Source organism: Castor canadensis, chromosome 8 (genome assembly GCF_047511655.1).
Source record: "Castor canadensis chromosome 8, mCasCan1.hap1v2, whole genome shotgun sequence".
Lineage (NCBI taxonomy): Eukaryota > Metazoa > Chordata > Mammalia > Rodentia > Castoridae > Castor > Castor canadensis.
In genome coordinates this window covers 152126278-152143554 of record NC_133393.1, presented here as the reverse complement: position 1 = coordinate 152143554, position 17277 = coordinate 152126278, and positions in this window count along the sequence as shown.

Below are 17277 nucleotides of genomic sequence, written 5' to 3'. Positions count from 1 at the left end.
TCCCAGAAACCCTCCTTTGGGGAAACCTGCTCCCATCCACATAGTCACAGAGTGGGTCCAGGGTAGCTATATTTGTACTTTGTGACTCTGTCCCTAGGCCACATGCAGTCACCAGGTTGGACCACCTGATTCATGGGTCAAGGTCTTGGTCCCAGGAATTGGGAGCTGGGTTTCATACTCCAGCTTTAGTCTGGGCTTGCTTGAAAAAATGGTGCATCCTAAGTAGCAGAAAGAAAAAAAAATAATCAGAGCACGAAAGAGGCTGTACTCGGGTGCACCGGGCACCCCACTTGTTGCTCCTTCAGCTGCCTGGAGTGTGGCTCACAGCTGAGCTCTACTCTGGAATTGCCCTTCTCTGAAGGGTCACTGCTCAAGGTCACATATGCCCTCCCAAGGACAGCCCTGGGCAATGACCAGTGGATGCAGTGGTTCAAAGGGCCGGCCCTTTCTCTTGGTTCAGGACAACCCTGAAGGGCCATCTGGGCTCTGAGCTCCCTATAGAATTGTGGGAGGCTCCCACGAGCTGGCAGTTCCCCTCCTTCCACGAGGCCAGCGTCGCCCAGCAGCTCTGTGCGCACATCTCAGGCTCCCATTCGGTTCCTCAGCCCAGACCAGCGGCACCTGGCTGGGGCCATAACAACTGGAGGTTGTCACCAGGATGCCAGCAACATCCCCGGCAGCGTCTGCCCTTGCTGGCCTTGGGCAAATGAACATCTGCTAACGCTGGTGCAGTGATCCCTGCGGCCCCGGCGCCCCAGGCCAGGCAGGGACCACGTGGCCCCTGGCCTTCTTCTGCGTCCCCACGTGCTATGTCTGGGATGCGAGGTCCCCACCCAGCCTGGCCTCCCTCGTCAGCGCTCACTGAGGCCCCTGGGTGCCGGCTGCCTTCTCTCCTCGCCCACTTCGCTGGCACCAATTTGCGATTTGCGTCCCGGTGGCGCGGGGCGGGCGGGATGCGGGGCCCGTGTTCCGCTCCTGGGACGGGCGGATCGCGAGGGACGAGCGCAGCCGCAGGACAGGGGAGCGGCGGCCACCGGCTTCCCGGGTCCCTTGTGAGGGGGGGGTCCCCGAGAGCCGCGGGGCAGCGCGGGCAGGGAGCAGCGCGGAGGGGCGCGGGGACCCAGGTGCGGGGGACCCCAAGTCCGGGCACCCAGGTGATGGGGACCCCAGGTGCGGGGACCCAGGTTCAGGTGACCCCAAGTGCGGGGACCCAGTGCGGGGGACCCCAAGTGCGGGGATCCGCAGGGGGTCGGGGGACCTGCCGCACGCCGCGGGCCCCCTTCACTTAGCGGCTGTCTGTCTGCCCGGTGTCTTTCCCTCCACCTGTCGCCTCATGTTGACGAGAGAGACGGAGAAGGCTTTCCTTTCTTTCCTGCGTGAGGACCGAGAGCCACACTGGGTGAGGCTTTCCAGGTGACACGTGGCTTGCTATTTGTTTTGTTTTCTTGGGGACGGGATCTCACTGTGTAGCTCAGGCCGGGCTCAAATTCCCCATTTTCCAACCTTGGCCTCTCCGGGGCTGGGATTGCAGGCATGTCCCACCAGCCAGGCGTACAGCTCCCGGTTTTAGGGCCCTGCTCCAGCACCTGTGGAGGGCCTGGCTGCAGCAAGTGCACACGGGGGAGGGGAAGACCCTTCTGGAAGGAAGAAACCAGCTCCCAGTCTGCCACCGTGGGAATCTCAGCGTCATGCCAGCCTGGAGAAGCAAAGCCTTCAGCTCTTCTGCATGATGCTATTTTGTAAACAATTGTTTGGCAAAACTACCAAATGTTTCCTATAATTTTGAACTCAGGGCCTACAGCAGGCCCTCTGCCACTGGACTTGAGCCATTCCGCCATCACTGTTAAACGTTCTTTAGGGTTCAAGGTCCTGGGCCACCCGGGACCCCTCTAGAGCCCAATGGCCTCTGTGTGGTCGTTACAGCTTTGGATCTGAACCCTTTGTGTGTGTGTGTGCAGTACTGGGGTTTGAACTCAGGGTCTACACCTTGAGCCACTCTGCCAGCCCACTTTTTTGTTTTGGGTTTTTTCGAGATAGGGTCTCGAAAACTATTTGCCCAGCTGGCTTTGCACCTCCATCTTCCTGAGCTGTGCCTCCTCAGTAGCTAGGATTACAGATGTGAACCACCAGCCCCCGGCTTGGCTCTGAATCTTATTTTTGTAACCGTCAATTTCTCAGAGAGAGGCCTGGCCTCCTAGAGCCCAGGGAGAATCTGGCCCTGAGATCATGGAGAGAGACCGGGAGATGGATGGTGACCCAGAGCACAGTGGAGCTGGCAGACAGAGATTCTGAGTTCTCTGTATTCTGAGTGGGATCTATTTTGGGGTGGCGGAGATGTCCGGGATAGTGCTGGGAGAATGCGGGAGCCTGGGTCACGTTCAGAGTTGGGATGGGAATCAGGAAGTGAGAGAGAAAGAGTCAAGGCAGGAAGGCATGAGCCACACAAGGGTGAGTTTGGGATTGGGGGTGACTGGCTGGCTGTACTGGCCCGTGGGTTTCTGTAGGGCACAGGTGAGTTGCCAGCAGCTGGTGACTCCGTCAGGGAGGCCCAGTACCCATGTAAATTTGGCAGGATGTATTTATCAAGATTAGTTTTTACTACAAATGGCAAAAGTCCAACTTAAATGAGCCTAAGTCCCAGAGAGGACTCATCAGCTCGTGGAACAAAGGAGGATGAGCACAGAACTGCCCTGAGGGAAGATTCCATGCCTTCAGGACTCAGAGTCCCTCTGTGAGCGGTGCACACTGCCTTGCTTCCTCACGAGAGCCTGTGTCCTGCGTCCAGGCCAGCAGCTTCTTGAACTTTCGCATGTGGTTCTCTACCAGGACAGAGGCATCCTCTCTCTCCTGGCTCCAGACTGAAAAAGCCCTGGAAGAGCCCTGACTGTTTGGCCTGGTCTTGTGCTCACCCCGCATTCCGAGCAAGCTGGGAAACTGAGGCCAGGGGTGAGCCCAAGTGGGTCAGAGTTCTGTGGACAGAATCTTCAGCCATGAGCAGAGTTTGGCTGGGATGGGTGGGCTGGTGGAGCTGTCAGGAGGGCTGTTGGCTGCTTGTCAACAGAACAGGGACGTGATGACAATTGTGCTGAGGAATGATCCCGCAGATGAGCTTCCGGGAGGTGAGTGAGGAAGGTTTGCGGTGTTCCAGGAAATCAGGACGACCTGCTCTGGGGGAGGGGAGGCCAGCTGCAGAAAGCAATGGAAGACAGAGTTGATGACGAGGCTGGGAGGGACAGGGTGAGGCAGCTGATGTGACATGGGAAGCAGAGAGAGAGAGAGAGAGAGAGAGAGAGAGAGAGAGAGAGAGAAGTCAGGGAAGCTGCCATGGGGGGAGGCTGTGGTCGCTGGCTGGGCAGAGGACAGGGGCTGGACAGCACAGTGGACAGGGTGACTTGTTCCCAGTGCTGCAGGCCAGGGACACTGCTAATGTCCATTCAAAGGCCCTGGGCAGCCGAGGAGCAGTACAGGGATGACCTGCATGTGTAAAATGCAAAACCTTTTTAACGTGTGTAGACTGCAGCGCAGATAACCTCACTTGGGGTCTTAAGAGGGTGGCGGGGATCAGCCCCGGTTGTCACGCTTTCTTTCTCGATTCCTTTGTGCTCAGCCTGCGGGGTTTTGCTCTCTCTGCTTTTCTTTTCGCTTTGTTCACCCCTCATTCTCCCCCATCTTTCCCTGCTCTCTTCAAGGCGGTCTGCTTTGCCTTTTTAATTGAGAAGAACCACGAACCGGGCGCCCAGCCAGAGGGCCTGGCTCCAGCCTTGGGGGGCTGCTGGCAGCAGCCACAGCCTCTGGCTTCAGGCCCAGCACCCGGAAAACTGGGTCAGGCTCTGATCACCCTCCTCGGGACCCCACACAGTCCCTCTCACCCCATCAAACCAGATCACGGTGTAAAGTATTGAAGAGGAAGGAACTAGGATGTCAATCGAATAACACAGTGTGCTCCAAATTTTTATCTTCAAGCACGTGATAGCCATCCTCTCTGATTCGTGTTGGAAATGTTGTAAGATGTTTACTCATTTGGGGAAGATCAGACTTATTCTAAACTGAATAAAGTAGATAGAAAATCCTAGCAGCTAAGATTGTCTAAGAGGCTACATGATGTTTTCACACCACTTCTTTCTCTTTTTTTTTTCAGTACTGGGATTTGAACTCAGGGCCTTCGCTTTGAGCCACTCCACCAGCCCTATTTTTGTGAAAGGTTTTTCGAGATAGGGTCTTGCAGAATATTTGCCCAGGCTGACTTTGAACCATGATTCTCCTGATCTCTGCCTCCTGAGTACCTAGGATTACAGGCATGAGCTACAGCTCCTGGCTGTGTTGGTCAGCCTTCTGGTCTCCAGCAATCCTCCCACCTCTCCAGTAGCTGGGACAGTACCTGTCTTTGTTTTGGCACTTTGTTTTTTTTTTTTTTTTTGGTGGTAGGAATAGTGGTTTGAACTTGGGGGGTTGTGCTTGCAGAGCAGGCACTCTACTGCTTGAACCACTCCTTCAGTTCATTTTTGCTCTGGTTATTTTGGAGATGGGGTCTCTCAAACAATTTGGCCAGGCTGGCCTCAAACTGTGATCCTCCCAATCTCAGCCTCCCAATAGCTGGGATTACAATCGTAAGCCACTGGTGCCAGGTCCCTCGCACTCGTGATGTGAAGGTTCCTGTGTGCCATGACCATGTTTGTGGGGAGGATGTCTGTCCAGAGACCTCACCAGTCTCGGAGGACCTGTGACCCGCAGAGGATCAGGAGCTCCTGACTCAGGAGAGCTCCAGATGCACCTCCTGAGCGAACCTGACCACTGTGGGCCTCCAGTTTCCCACTTGGAAATGGTGTAGCAACCACACACAGCTGCTTTGTGTGATGGTGCAGGCTCGGGCTTAGCAACTAGGCTGCTCAGACTGAATCCCAGTCCAGCCAGGACTGCTGTGTGACTCCGGAAGAGCCACTGTGCCTCTCTGAACCTTGGCACCCTCATCAGAGCTGTGCTAGCCAAGTGAATTCCTAGAAAGGCTCAGGCTGGTACAAGATCTGAGCGCGTGGTGAGTGTGAATATACAAGAGTGGCTGAGCAAGATAGCCCGTGGAAAAGATTTGTATTTCAACTTGAAAGGCAGTTGAATACTTTGCTACAGAATGGGAGGGGTGGGACCTGAACCATCACAAATCATCTCTTCAACATCACAGGGTGGGGGCACTGGTGGAGTGGCTCAAGTGGTAGAGCGCCTGCCTAGCAAGCATTAGGCCCTGAGTTCAAACCCCAGTGCTGCAAACAAGAACCACAATAACCCCTCCCCCCCGCAAAAAAATCATCAAATGGGAGTCAGGCTTAGTGGTGTATGCCTGTAATCCCAGCTACTCAGGAGGTAGAGGCAAGAGGATTGCAAGTTTGAGGCCAGCGTGGGCAAAAGTTAGAGAGACCCTATCTCAAAAGTGAAATATAAAAAAGAAGGACTGAGGGGCGGCTTAAGTGGTAGAGCACTTGCCTAGCATGATGGAGGCTCTGGGTACGATCCAGTACAAAACAAAACAAAACAGAAAACCCTCGTCAAATGCTACACTTAAAATGAGCACATTTTTTGCTGCTCGGCAGAGTCAGATGTCCATGTGTCCCTGTCATTGCTGTGGCGGGGGTCTGTCAGCAAGTCGCCTTGACTGCAGGGGAACCCTTAACCCTTTGGAGCAAGAAGTGAAGGCCTGGGGAAGGGGAGTGACCAGCCTGTGCTGACTTCCACCTGGGAGGTGCTTCTAGATCATGCATGCCGTGTTCTTTCTTCCTTTGGCGGTACTGGGGTTTGAACTCAGGGCCTTGCACTGGTACAGGTGCTCTGCCGCTTGAGCCGTGCCCCCAGCCCCTGTATTTATTTGATTTTCTAAAAATAAGCTTTATTCTTTTGGATCAGTTCTGGGTCCAAAATTGAAAGGAGAGTGCACTGATACTGGGGTTTGAACTCAGGACCTTATTCTTGGTAGGCAGATGTTCTATCACTCAAGCCATGCTTCTGGCACTTTTTGTTTTAGTTATTTTTTAGGTAGGGTCTTATGTTTTTGTCCAGGCAAGCCTTGGACAGAGATCCTCCTGGAATAACTGGGATTAGAGGCATGTCCTACCACTCCCAGCTTGCTTGTTGACATCGGGTCTCATTAATTTTTTTTGCTTGGGCTGGCCTGGACCACAATTATCCCATTTATGCCTCCCAAGTAGCCATGATGATAGGCGTGTACCGCCATGCTTAGTGCATTGGTTGAGATGGGGTCTCACTAGCTTTTTGCCTGGGTGGGTCTTGAACCTCAGTCCTCATGAGCTTTGCCTCCTGAGTAGCTGGGATTACAAGCCCACGCCACCATGGCTGGACCAAATTTCCACCAATAAAAGCTTTCATTAGCTGGGCACTGTAATTCCAGCACTTGGGAGGCTAGGGCAGGAAGGTCATGGGAGGCCAGCCCCGGCTACGTAGTGAGTTCAAGGCCAGCCTGGGCTAGGTAGAGAGACCTTGTCTCAAAAAAACTAACAGCAAAAACGAAAGAAACAGCAAGCAAACAAAATCCCACCTTTCTTTACAGGACGTGTGAACAGTTTAAGATCATAAGGATCCTTTTAAGCTGTTACATTTTCTTTACACTTTAATTCTGGCTTTTTACTGATTTGGGGAAAGGCCTGTCCCCCAAATAAGACAATGGCCTAATGTACACCGAGGTGTCACCTGCCCACTGCTGGACTTTGATTACTTTGACTCCTGACCCAGCTGGTTTGCAGGCCACTGATTACAGGGACCCTGCTGGCTTAGCAGTAAGTTCAGAGCAAGTGATTCCAGCTGTCCTCTGTGAAGTCCCCGCTGGCTGGATACTGGTGACTTTTTTGCAGGAGGAACATGTGAGGCATAAGAAATGGAGAGCCTGGGGACCATCCCTCCTGGGGCATGAGTCAACCTCAGCCCTGCACCATGGCAGACCGGCTGCCTACAGCACACCCCTCCATCTGTCCTCCTCGGGGAGCCCAGGTTCACCAGGAACAAACAGAGGTGCCTACAGAGCACAGAGGAGTGAGCCATCACAGGGAACAACTGTTCTGTCCCCACAAGACCACTGCTGGGAGCCCAGCGCATCCGTCCCCAGGCGTAGGAGATGAGGCCGGGTGCAGCTCAGGCTGCTCTTGCTTGGCAGAGAGAGGAAACAAGACATCGTTAGTATTCCGTTGTCTTTCTGGTGACAGAGCAGCATCGCACAGCAGGTTCCCAAGTGTCCCTTTGCAGCAGCCAGAGTGGTTTCTCCTCTTAGAACAAGAGCTGCCGTGCAGGGAGGGTGATCACAGGTCCCCCAGCCTTCTGCAATGGGCTTACGAGACCAGCTGCAGGAAGCCCTTCCAAAGCTCGAGGCCGAGCCCCATGAGGGCATAGGTTAGAAAGAAAACCTCCTTGTAACCAGGACCAGAGCCTGCCATCACCCTCTGCACTTGGTGTGGCCTTGAGGAAGTCCTGGAAAGTTTCAGAGTCCCAACGACCCCCCTTTCTCAAAAGAGGGATGGCCAGTGTCCTTGTGGGGTTCCAAGGCCACCTGAGTGACTAGATACAGCAGTGGGTGTCCATGGAGGGGCAAGGGTCCCAGTTCCAGGGATCAGGACACAGAAAAACAGGCTGCATAAATGGCATTAAGTTTCTTCGTCCCCAAGGCTCCTTGGCACTGTGGCCTGGAGTCAGCCAGCAGCAGCTCCGGACAAATACAACTATGCCCTAATTAGCACAAAGACCAAACGCAGATTCACCCAGATTTTCTAAGGCAAGAGCTTTGCAGGGCGAAATCCTGAAGTGTCCGGAGGATTTCAGCTATACTCAGTGTGTCCTGGAAGTGTGTTGGAGAAAGGTTTTGGTAAAAATGGTTCTGCAATCAAAGGCTGGGCGGAGGATGACAGGCGATGGGGAGAAGAGGTGGCCCACGTGCAGAACCACCGCCAGGAAAAGGCTGTTGATTTCTCTGTCTCCCGATAATTTGAAAATAAATACATCCTTCTCTGTGAAGGGCGAATCAGCTCATTCAGTACCACCTTTGTAAAAGAAATCCTCAAGAATCACACCTTGGTAAATGGCAGCTCTCATACAGAGCCAAGCTCGAATTTAACAATGGTGTGGAATCACATGTGACCTTGACCAGGAGAGGAAAGCAGAGCATCTGTTCTGTTGGATTCCAACCTCCCTCCCAGCGTCCGCTGGGCCACTGTCTCCCTGGTTTAACGGAATGTAGCCAGTCTGGATTCTCTTCTGCTTCTTCACCCATGAAGCTCTTTGCTGCCCCCAGGACCTTTGCACAAGCTATGCCTTCTGCCTGAAAAGCTTTTCCAGCTTTTCACATGTTTGACTCCTGCCTACCTTTCTGATTTTGCCTTCAGTGTCACCTCCTTGAAAAAGCCCTCCGTGACTGTGCTGTCTAAAATAGCGTCCCATCATGGTAGACAGGATAATGTCCACCTCTGTGCCAAGGTCTGGACCCTGTGAATAGGTTATGTTAGAGGGCACAGGGGACTCCGCCAATCAGCTGACTTTAAAATAATGAAATTCTCCAGGGTCACAGAAGCAGAGACGGCACCGTGAGAAAGCTGGCAACCCGTTCCTGGCTTTGAAGATGGAAAGGTGCTCAAGGCAAGGAAGGCAGGTGACCTCCAGAAGCTGGAGAAAGCAAGGCTCCCACAGGGCCCTCTTGATTTTAGCTCAGTGACACCCACTGTGGACCTCTGACCTCCAGCACTGTCAGAAGGGAAGAGCAGCGGGCCAAGCAGTTTGTTAGAGCAATAACGGCAGTGGCCAAGGTCCTGGCTGCAATGCCAGCCCCTCAGAGGTCGTTGCCCGACCACCCCATCCTAAGTAGCAACACCAGGCTTCTCTTGGGCTGCTCTCTGTGGTGGTAACAAATCTTGCCGTCTCAGTCCATGATCGATCAATCGGCCCGGTTCCAGGACAGCATGGGGGGCATGGGGCGGGGGCAGCAAATCCCTCACCTCATGGCTGCGAATGGAAAGAGCAAGAGGACGGGGCCGAGGTCTGGTAACCCCTCCAGACCTCCGCCAGGCCCACCTCACAGGCTCCACCAGTTGCCGCAGCGCCACCTGCTACACGCGTGGCACCTCCTAGGACTAAGGACAGCTTTTGGCACAGAAGGGAAGAAGACATTAAAGTCCCCACGGAGCCTCTATCAGGTGGAGGTGGGGGATAATAAGCCATTAGGGAAAATAAAGTGCATGACAGATGGTGAGAAATACCAGGGAGGCAATGCAGGGAGATGGATAGGGAGGCTGGGGTCGGGAGCGTGCAGGGTGCACACCCCGGTCGCTGTAAGGCTGGAAGCAGGTGAGGGAAGGCAGGAGCTGAGGAAAGACAGGGGCAGAGGCCAGCATAGCCAGCCAGCACCTCTGGGGAAGGAGAGTGGCACTATTAATGACTGTCCCCAACTAGCAGGCACAGGCCTGGACAGAGGTCACCTCTCCACGGCAGGATCCCCAAGCAGTGAAGACAGGCGACTGGATCACAATAAATGGGGACTGGGAAGGGGCAGGTTTGGTACAACCTTGAAGGCTATGGCAAGAACACTGTGGTGGGGTTCAGCTTTGTTTTGTTTTTTGAGGCAGTGTCTCACTGTGTAGCTCAGGCAGGCCTCAAACTCCAGATCCTCCTGCTTCAGCCTCCCTCCCAAGTGCTGGGATTACAGGTGTGAACCACCATACCTGGCTCAAGAACACTGGTTTTTTACTCTGGGGAGTTGAAAACTATGAGGGAGTTTTGAGCAGACTGATATGACTGTGTTTGCATCTTTAAAGGGTGGCCCTAGCTGATGTGGAGGAACTGAACCTAAGGGCGAGATGACAGAGATGGGAGGCCAGAGGGGACTCCCAGGACCTCCATAGCGGACTCAGGGAACTGAAGTTGGATAGGACAAGAGGAGATTTGACATCAGACAGGAAGTGGATGAATGACGAGGAGCCCAGTGTAATATTTCCTTTCCTTGGCAGATTTTTCTTTTTAAGTCCAGAAAGTTCTAACTTGTTTCCATGTCGTCTGTGTCTCTGTTGGTGGAAGGTCACGGGCAGGCCTGTTCGGACCTGGCATTTAGTAGCTGGCACTAGTGAGCACTCAATATAGCTTTCTTTTCCAGTGCTGGGAATTGAACTAAGGTCCTCACGCTCGCGAGGAGACGCTGTGCCACTTGAGCCGCACACCCAGTCCTTTTTTATTTCGTTACTTTTCAGATGGGTCCTCACCCCTTTGCCCGGAGTCATCTTGGGTCTGAGGGCGCCTGCTGCCTCGCAAGTAGCTGGGACACCACACTTCTGAGCGGAGGAGAGTATTTAAACTCCGCCGTGCCGATGGGCAATCTGAAATAAGAGCAAATAAACAGGGCTGGGCTGCAGCGCTTGCCTAGCGTGCGTGAGGCCCTGGGTTCGATCCCAGCACCAAAGAGGAAAAGACAAAAAAAGAGCAAATAAACAAAAGACTCCGGGGTGGTGGCCGGCCGTCTCCACCTGCAGCGTTTGCTCCTGGCCCGAGCTTCCTGTCCCCGTGGCCGGCCTCTGCCTTGCCCTCGGACCAGAGAGCACTGGTGACTGAGGGTCATTCCACAGGGAAAAATTACAACTGATCCCGAGAACTGTTGCCCAGCTCTGAGCAGAATCCCAAGGCCTCGGGTGTAACTAACCCTCCATCCCCGCCAAGACAGGCAGCCAAGGCCGGGTCTCCAAAGTCCCTGCTTCGTCCCAGCCGCACCAGGGCCGTCTTCCCAAGCCAGGTAACTTGTTCTAATAACTTAGGTGGAGCCCATGCCTACCCCTCAACTGTGTTAACAAGCTGTTTTCTTTTAAGTTTTTACTTTGAGACAGGATCTGACTAAATTGCTCTTGAACTCTTGATCCTTCTGCTCCAGCCTCCTGAGTAGCCACCATCCTCGGCTAAATTGTTTTTATTTTATGGCAGTACTGGGATTTGAACTTAGGGCCTCATACTTGCTAGGCAGGTGCCCTGTCCCTTGAGCCACTCCGCCGGCCCCACGAGCTGTTTCTTTCCTTTGCTTTCCATTCTCCACCAGTAGCTCTGCCCGCTGCCAGGGGAGGCAGGGCAGACCCGCAGGAAAGGTGCCTGTCGCCTCCCAGGGAGCCACGGTGGTTTTCTCTGTGGGCCTAGGTCACGTTTAATTCCATGCCATCGTCACACAAGGCTGTGTGAGACAGCTGCGCTTTAGCACGTCTCTCACGGCTTTGTCCCTTTGATAAGGTCACTTTCACCCTTGCTGAATGTACTGACTGGCCCTTCCAAGAGAAGGGATGGGTCATTTGGCCAATTCTTATGTAATTATTAAGAGACACTGAATATGCAAATGAACAATGGCCAGAGCACATAAAAATGGAGCTTTGACGCACGACCTGCAGCAACACGGTGTGGAGTCAACCTCTTACCTACATAAACAACCTGAAAGCCAGGTGCAAGTCATGCTTGCAGAAAGGAAAATTGCTGTTTCTACTGACAACCTGGAAGAGAAAGAGTAACTTCCATAGGCAGCTGCCCCACGTGGCTAGGACTTGGTTAACAGTAGCAGCTTTTTCTAATTTTTGTCCCTGGCTTCCAACATAGGGCCAACCAGAGCAAGGCAAATACGTACCTAACCAGTTACTTAGCATCCCTACTTCTAGTTAGCTGCCAAAAGCCTTGATCAGGCCACACCTGAAGCCTTCCCTTCCTTGTCCTCTCCAATGTATCTCTCTCTGTCAAAAAGGAAGTGATGGTGGCTGGCTTCGCTGCCATAGTAAGCTCAGAACAAACAGCCTTTGCTTTTCTCATTTGGTTGGTCCCCGTTTATTTTATTTCCACAGTGAACTAAGGATTAATGAGATTTAAATACACACACCCTCAGGGGATACCAAGCAAAGGCTAGCTGCCTGACACACAGAAGCCAACACAATGGCACTGGGTTTTGCAAAAAGAAGGAACGTTATTGTAGGCTGACTGACAAGGAGAGAGGAAGCCACCCAAGTCTGTCCTATGAAGAAACTGAAGTAGCCGGGGTACAGGGAAATGGAGGGCTCACTGGTTGTTACCAGGAGTCCCGGGGGAATAGCCCACACCCAAGACACTGGTCCTGGGAGATTTTGGTTCCGCCAGGTCAGGTCCTCAGGTTCTACACCTGCATCCTAAAAAACAGCTCAAGTAGGTTTTAGGGACAGAAAATGGCTGTTTTATGACTCAGTTTCACATGCATAGCGTACATGTGTGTGCATGTGTGTACCCATAGAAAAAGTGCAGAGATAGGACTGGTGGAGGGGCTCAAGTGCTAGAGCACCTGCCTAGCAAGCGTGAGGCCCTGAGCTCAAACCCCACTGCTATGTGTCTAGCATGCGTGAAGCCCTGGGTTCAAGCCGTTCCACATAAAAACAATTGTTTTAATTTGCAAATAACTAAAGTTTTTGGAGAAAATTCTTTTTTCTTTTTCTTTTTGGCAGTACTAGGCAGTGCTAGGCAAGCACTCCACCACTTGAGCCACACCTCCAACCCTCTAAAAATTTTTTTTTTTTGAGACAGCATTTTACTATGCAGCCCAGGCTGGCTTAGACCTCCCAATCCTCCTACCTCAGCTTTCCAAGTTCTGGATTACAGGAGTGAACCACCATGCCCAGCTAAATAACTGAACTTGAATTCCAGGGTTCTTCAGCAAACATCTAAGTGTGTCTGAGTCCAGTGTGGGCACTTTCCCGCCATATCCAGACACTCATGGTTCTAAATTTGCAGAGTAGTCTTAAAAGTGTGACCTCTAGGGCTGGGGCCATGGCTCAGCATAGACTCAGCCTTCTTGCAAGTGTAGGCTTTGAGTGTGACCTCTACCCTGTTTGATTGCTGAGGAGGGTGACCTGTTTCTGGAAGGGGCAACTCGCTTTCACCTTGAGATGGTGAAATTGGACAAATTCCACCACGCGTGAAATTGGACAAATTCCACCACGCGTCAGGCTGGAGTCCCAGACCCTCTTCCTACAAAGGGTCTGACCGTCAGAAAGCACATATGACAGGAAAAGAGGGCTACAGGTGCCAGTGGACAAGAAGGGCCCTGGGGTCAGCAGGGGCTCTGTGGGGTTTGAGTCACTGAGAGGAAGGGAGGAATGAATCCGCCTGGAAAATATTAAGGTAAACTTCACATAAATCAGCTATGGCCGAACACATTACGATTTATTAAGATTAAGAAATCTAAGTCTGGTACCCAAAGCAAGCGATTTAGCATTTTGCCCTTCTGCCTCTGACCTCCTTAGACTAGAGCTGGCACGTGGCACTGTTCTGCAGTGATGGTGTGGCTTTGAGAGTCACCTGCAAGCTGTCCCCTGGGTGATGTTGCTTAGACTTCTAGGGTCTGGGGTGTGTAGATAGCTTGATGCAGGTTTGCAAATATGTCTACACCAGCTGTCTGATACCACCTATCCCCACCATGTGCCATCTGTCTGTGTGCTGATTTTTTGATTGTGAAAATGACCATTTTCCCTGCAGAGGTTCAAATCCCAGCGTCACCCCTAACTCGCTTCATGCTGTCTGTGCCTCTACTTTCTCATTTGTGAAATGGCAGTGCCAAGCACACGACCTTGTTGGGTCGACATGAGGAATGAAGGAGTCAAGGGCTTAGAGGCTGCCTGGCACATGTGGGTACTCAGTGTGTGCGTGGAGATGGGGACTGAGGCACACACAGTGGTGGGCGGCACGCGCGGACTTGGAGGGTGGCGGGCATCTCCAAAGGTCACTCTGCAAAGTGAAGAAAGGTGCATGCCAAAGTCAGGTGGGAGCCGAGAACACCGCACCCCAAGGTGAATAAGATGCTCTGTAGTCTCTCAGGAACATAGGGTGGAAAGGGCTTTGGAGACCCCAACAGTGGCGGGGGTTGGTGGGGAGTGGGTGGTAGGTAAGAGGATAAGGGAAAGCACGGATGGCAAAGGAAGAACGGTTTTTGTCGTCTTTCCTCCTTGTGAACAACGAGAACTCCTAACCATCTCACGCGTGCTGTCACTGCTCTCAGAACACCGTCCCCAGGCACCTGGCCTCCATGCAGAGGAGGGTGCTGCAGGCCCAGTCAAGTCTCCAGGCACCTGCATCTCCGCCTGCTTCCGATCAGCTGGCTGCACCCCTTTCCCCTTCTAGATAGGAATTGTGGGGTAGACAAGGACAAGCTCTTCCAGTGCTGGGCATCCCAGGCCCTTGAGCGCCCAAGGCCTAGGGGCTGGACTGGAGACCCAGAAGCTTCCAGCTGTAAGCCCTGGCAGCTAGGGACCTATGGCTCCAGGCTCTAGAAGGCGGAGGCTCGTCTCTGGGCACTGAGAGTGGAGGCTGCATGCTCCGGGCTTTGACCAGCCCATCACGTGGTAGCCATTGTAATGGCAGCAGCAGGCAGCCCCTCGGACAGCTCTGAACAGGACTCAGGTGCCAGGTCCCTCACCCTTAAGGCTTGCAGCTCCCTGCAGCTCTTCCAGCAAGCCGGGCCCAGGGTTTCTCTTCTGTGCCTCCTTACATCCTTCTGTCATTCTCGGTTCTCCTCCCTCTTTCAACTTCTCCCTCCTTCACTGTCCCTGCTGCCCTTGCTCCCCAGTATTTCTGCTTTTGGAGCTCTTCAGCTGCCATCTTTTCAATACTGTCACTGTCACCACTTTTACTGGGCCTAACGAAGCAACACCACGGGACTCAAAAGTGAGCTGCGCAGCCTGCTTATATAGCCAGAAGGGGGTGTGGCAAGAGTGTTTACACCAATCATAGCAGACCTTCATGCAAATGAAGGACCGTGTTTGCACCAATCACGAGCCTTCTGCTGGGCCACCATGGGAAGTGCGCCCCCTCTGGCCTGAGTGAGAATGGCTGAAAGATAAAAATGTCCTCTAGAGTTCACCAGGCTTGAGATGGCTAAAAGGTCCAGCATGGGTAGAGCACCTGCCTGACAAGCATGAAGTCCTGAGTTCAAATCCCAGTACTGAAAAAAAAAAAAAAGTCTAGCATACGCTGTTGGAAGCAGTCCTGGCTGGGACAGTGCCTAGAGCCAGAGTCATGCTTTGACAGCAAGCAGTCATGGTTCCCATGTAGCTTCCTCAAGGTGCCCATGGCGTGTTCAAAGCAACCAGGCTGGCATGAGGTCAGTCCACCTGGCTGCTTGACTGACGTAGTCCTTCCCTGAGGCAGCCAGGGAGCCACAGAAAGGTTGATCGGAAGGTTGTCAACTGGGGCATCAAGTCTCCCTAGTGACAATATCTTATTGAAAGGAAAAATAAACATTAAAAGGAATGCTGGCAGGTTCGAAGCCAGCCCAGGAAAATAGTTTGCGAGACCCTATCTCAAAAAAAAACCCATCACAAAAAAGGGCTGGTGGAGTGGCTCAAGGTGAAAGCCCTGATTTCAAATCCCAGTAACACACACACACACACAAAATAAATAAATAAAAGGAATGCTTATAGCCAGGTGAGGTAGCCCACGTCTGTAATCTCAGTAGCTGGGAGGCTAAGGAGAAATTTGAGTTTGAGGCCAGTCTGGACGACATAATGAGTCCTAGGCCAACCTGGGGGACCCTGTCTCAAAACCGTAAGAAGCGTGTGGTGGGGGGGGTTACAATAAAGGTGTATCATTAACATTAGTAGCGATTTGCTTGTATTTAACAGTGCTGTGACAGTGCTTAACTCCTGTCCCAGAGCCCCAGAGAGAGGTGGGTCCCTCTAGTCTGTCTCAAGCTGACACCTTGACCACAACCTCTACCACCTCAGGAAGATCTGAACCACCCGGGTAAGACACTCCCACATTTCTGGCCCACAGAAGTACTGAGCTAAGAAAAATATCTGTGGCTTTAAAGTAGCCATAGCTGCGCCAGTAACACCTAGCAAGCTTCTGTCACTGTCCCACTGGCTGGAACTCACTTGGCCGTCCTGCAAATCTAGTTATACCTGTGGTCATAAATGGACCCCAGTATCACCCTCAACCAAACTGTGGTTCTGAGTAGGGGAGGAGGGCGTAACAGCCAGAGGAGGTTGCATTTTCGGGGAGTCTTCCCGTTTGCAGAGAAGGGGAGAAACAGCCCAACCCGCAGTATGGCCATGAGGAAGCGTCTAACAGGTGCTGGAAGTTTGGTGTCACTCTGCAGAGGCAGAGGAGTTTGCAGAAAAGATCTCCCTTTCTACCTCACTGTAAGGAGAGGTGCATTAGCGAATGAGGCGTGAAACCAGCTAGAAACGAGAGCTGTTCTTTCTGAGTCTCTCTCTAGCCGCCTTACAAGCTTTTGTTCATCCCCACGCACCCGTGCCTTCTTTGTCATTTCCTCAGTCACTCTTGCCAGAGAGCTGCCGATTTTATTAGTCTGCCCAAAGATCCAGCTGTGGCTTTGTTGTGCCACTTTTAGATTTTTTTTGTCCTTGACTAATTTCTGGTCTTCTCTCTATGATTTCCTTATTTCCTTCCTTCTGTTTTTTGTTTGGTTGCTTTGTTCTGTCACTTTCTTCCCTGGACACGTGGCTCACCATCTTTGGGTCTTGTTCTTTGTGGCGGTTAGGGTTCCTTTTCCCTCTGCACGAGCCTTAGTCCTTCTCCTCTTATCATTGTTTTTGTCACTGTCTTTTAGCTCTGAATCCGTTCCGACTTCCTTTATGAAATCTCCCTTAGCTTTTACAGTAGGTAGTCCATGAATTTCAATTTCAAAGCACATGGACTCAAAAAGCAGTCTTATGCTTTTTTTCTAAACTTACTGCACCATGGCCGAATATCGATTCACTGCGTGTGTGGAGAAAAATGTCGTGATCCAGCCCACGTGGAATTTCTCTGACAGTCCATGTGCGCTGGAAATGGTATGTTCTGATTCTTGGATATCAAGTCTGTTATTGTCTGCTGATCCTACCGGCTCCAATTTTGCCTGCTTGATCTGTCAGTTGTGGAAAGACGGACAAAGTGCGTTATGTGTGACTATCCACAATGGCACCTGTGACTGCTAGGGACGTCTGCTGCTCAGATTCCCCTTCAAGGTACCTGCTGTAGTGGTGCAGTGGGCCGACGGCCTCCACCTGCACTTGGCATTCAGGCTACAACCACATTCCTGGCCCTACTGCCCCAGTGACTTCCAGACAGTGACCAATCACAGGTGTCCTGGAGCCGGGCGTTTCTGCCTGGCCAAGACTCTGCCAATGGGCAGTCGTTGCTTGGGAACCAGCCTGGCCATGACCTTCTCAGCCATGCTGCAGCCAGAGGCCTCCTCCTTGTTCCCTGCCTTCTTCCACAGACACCAGATCTATGTCTGTGGTCTGAAGCGTCCCCTCTTCC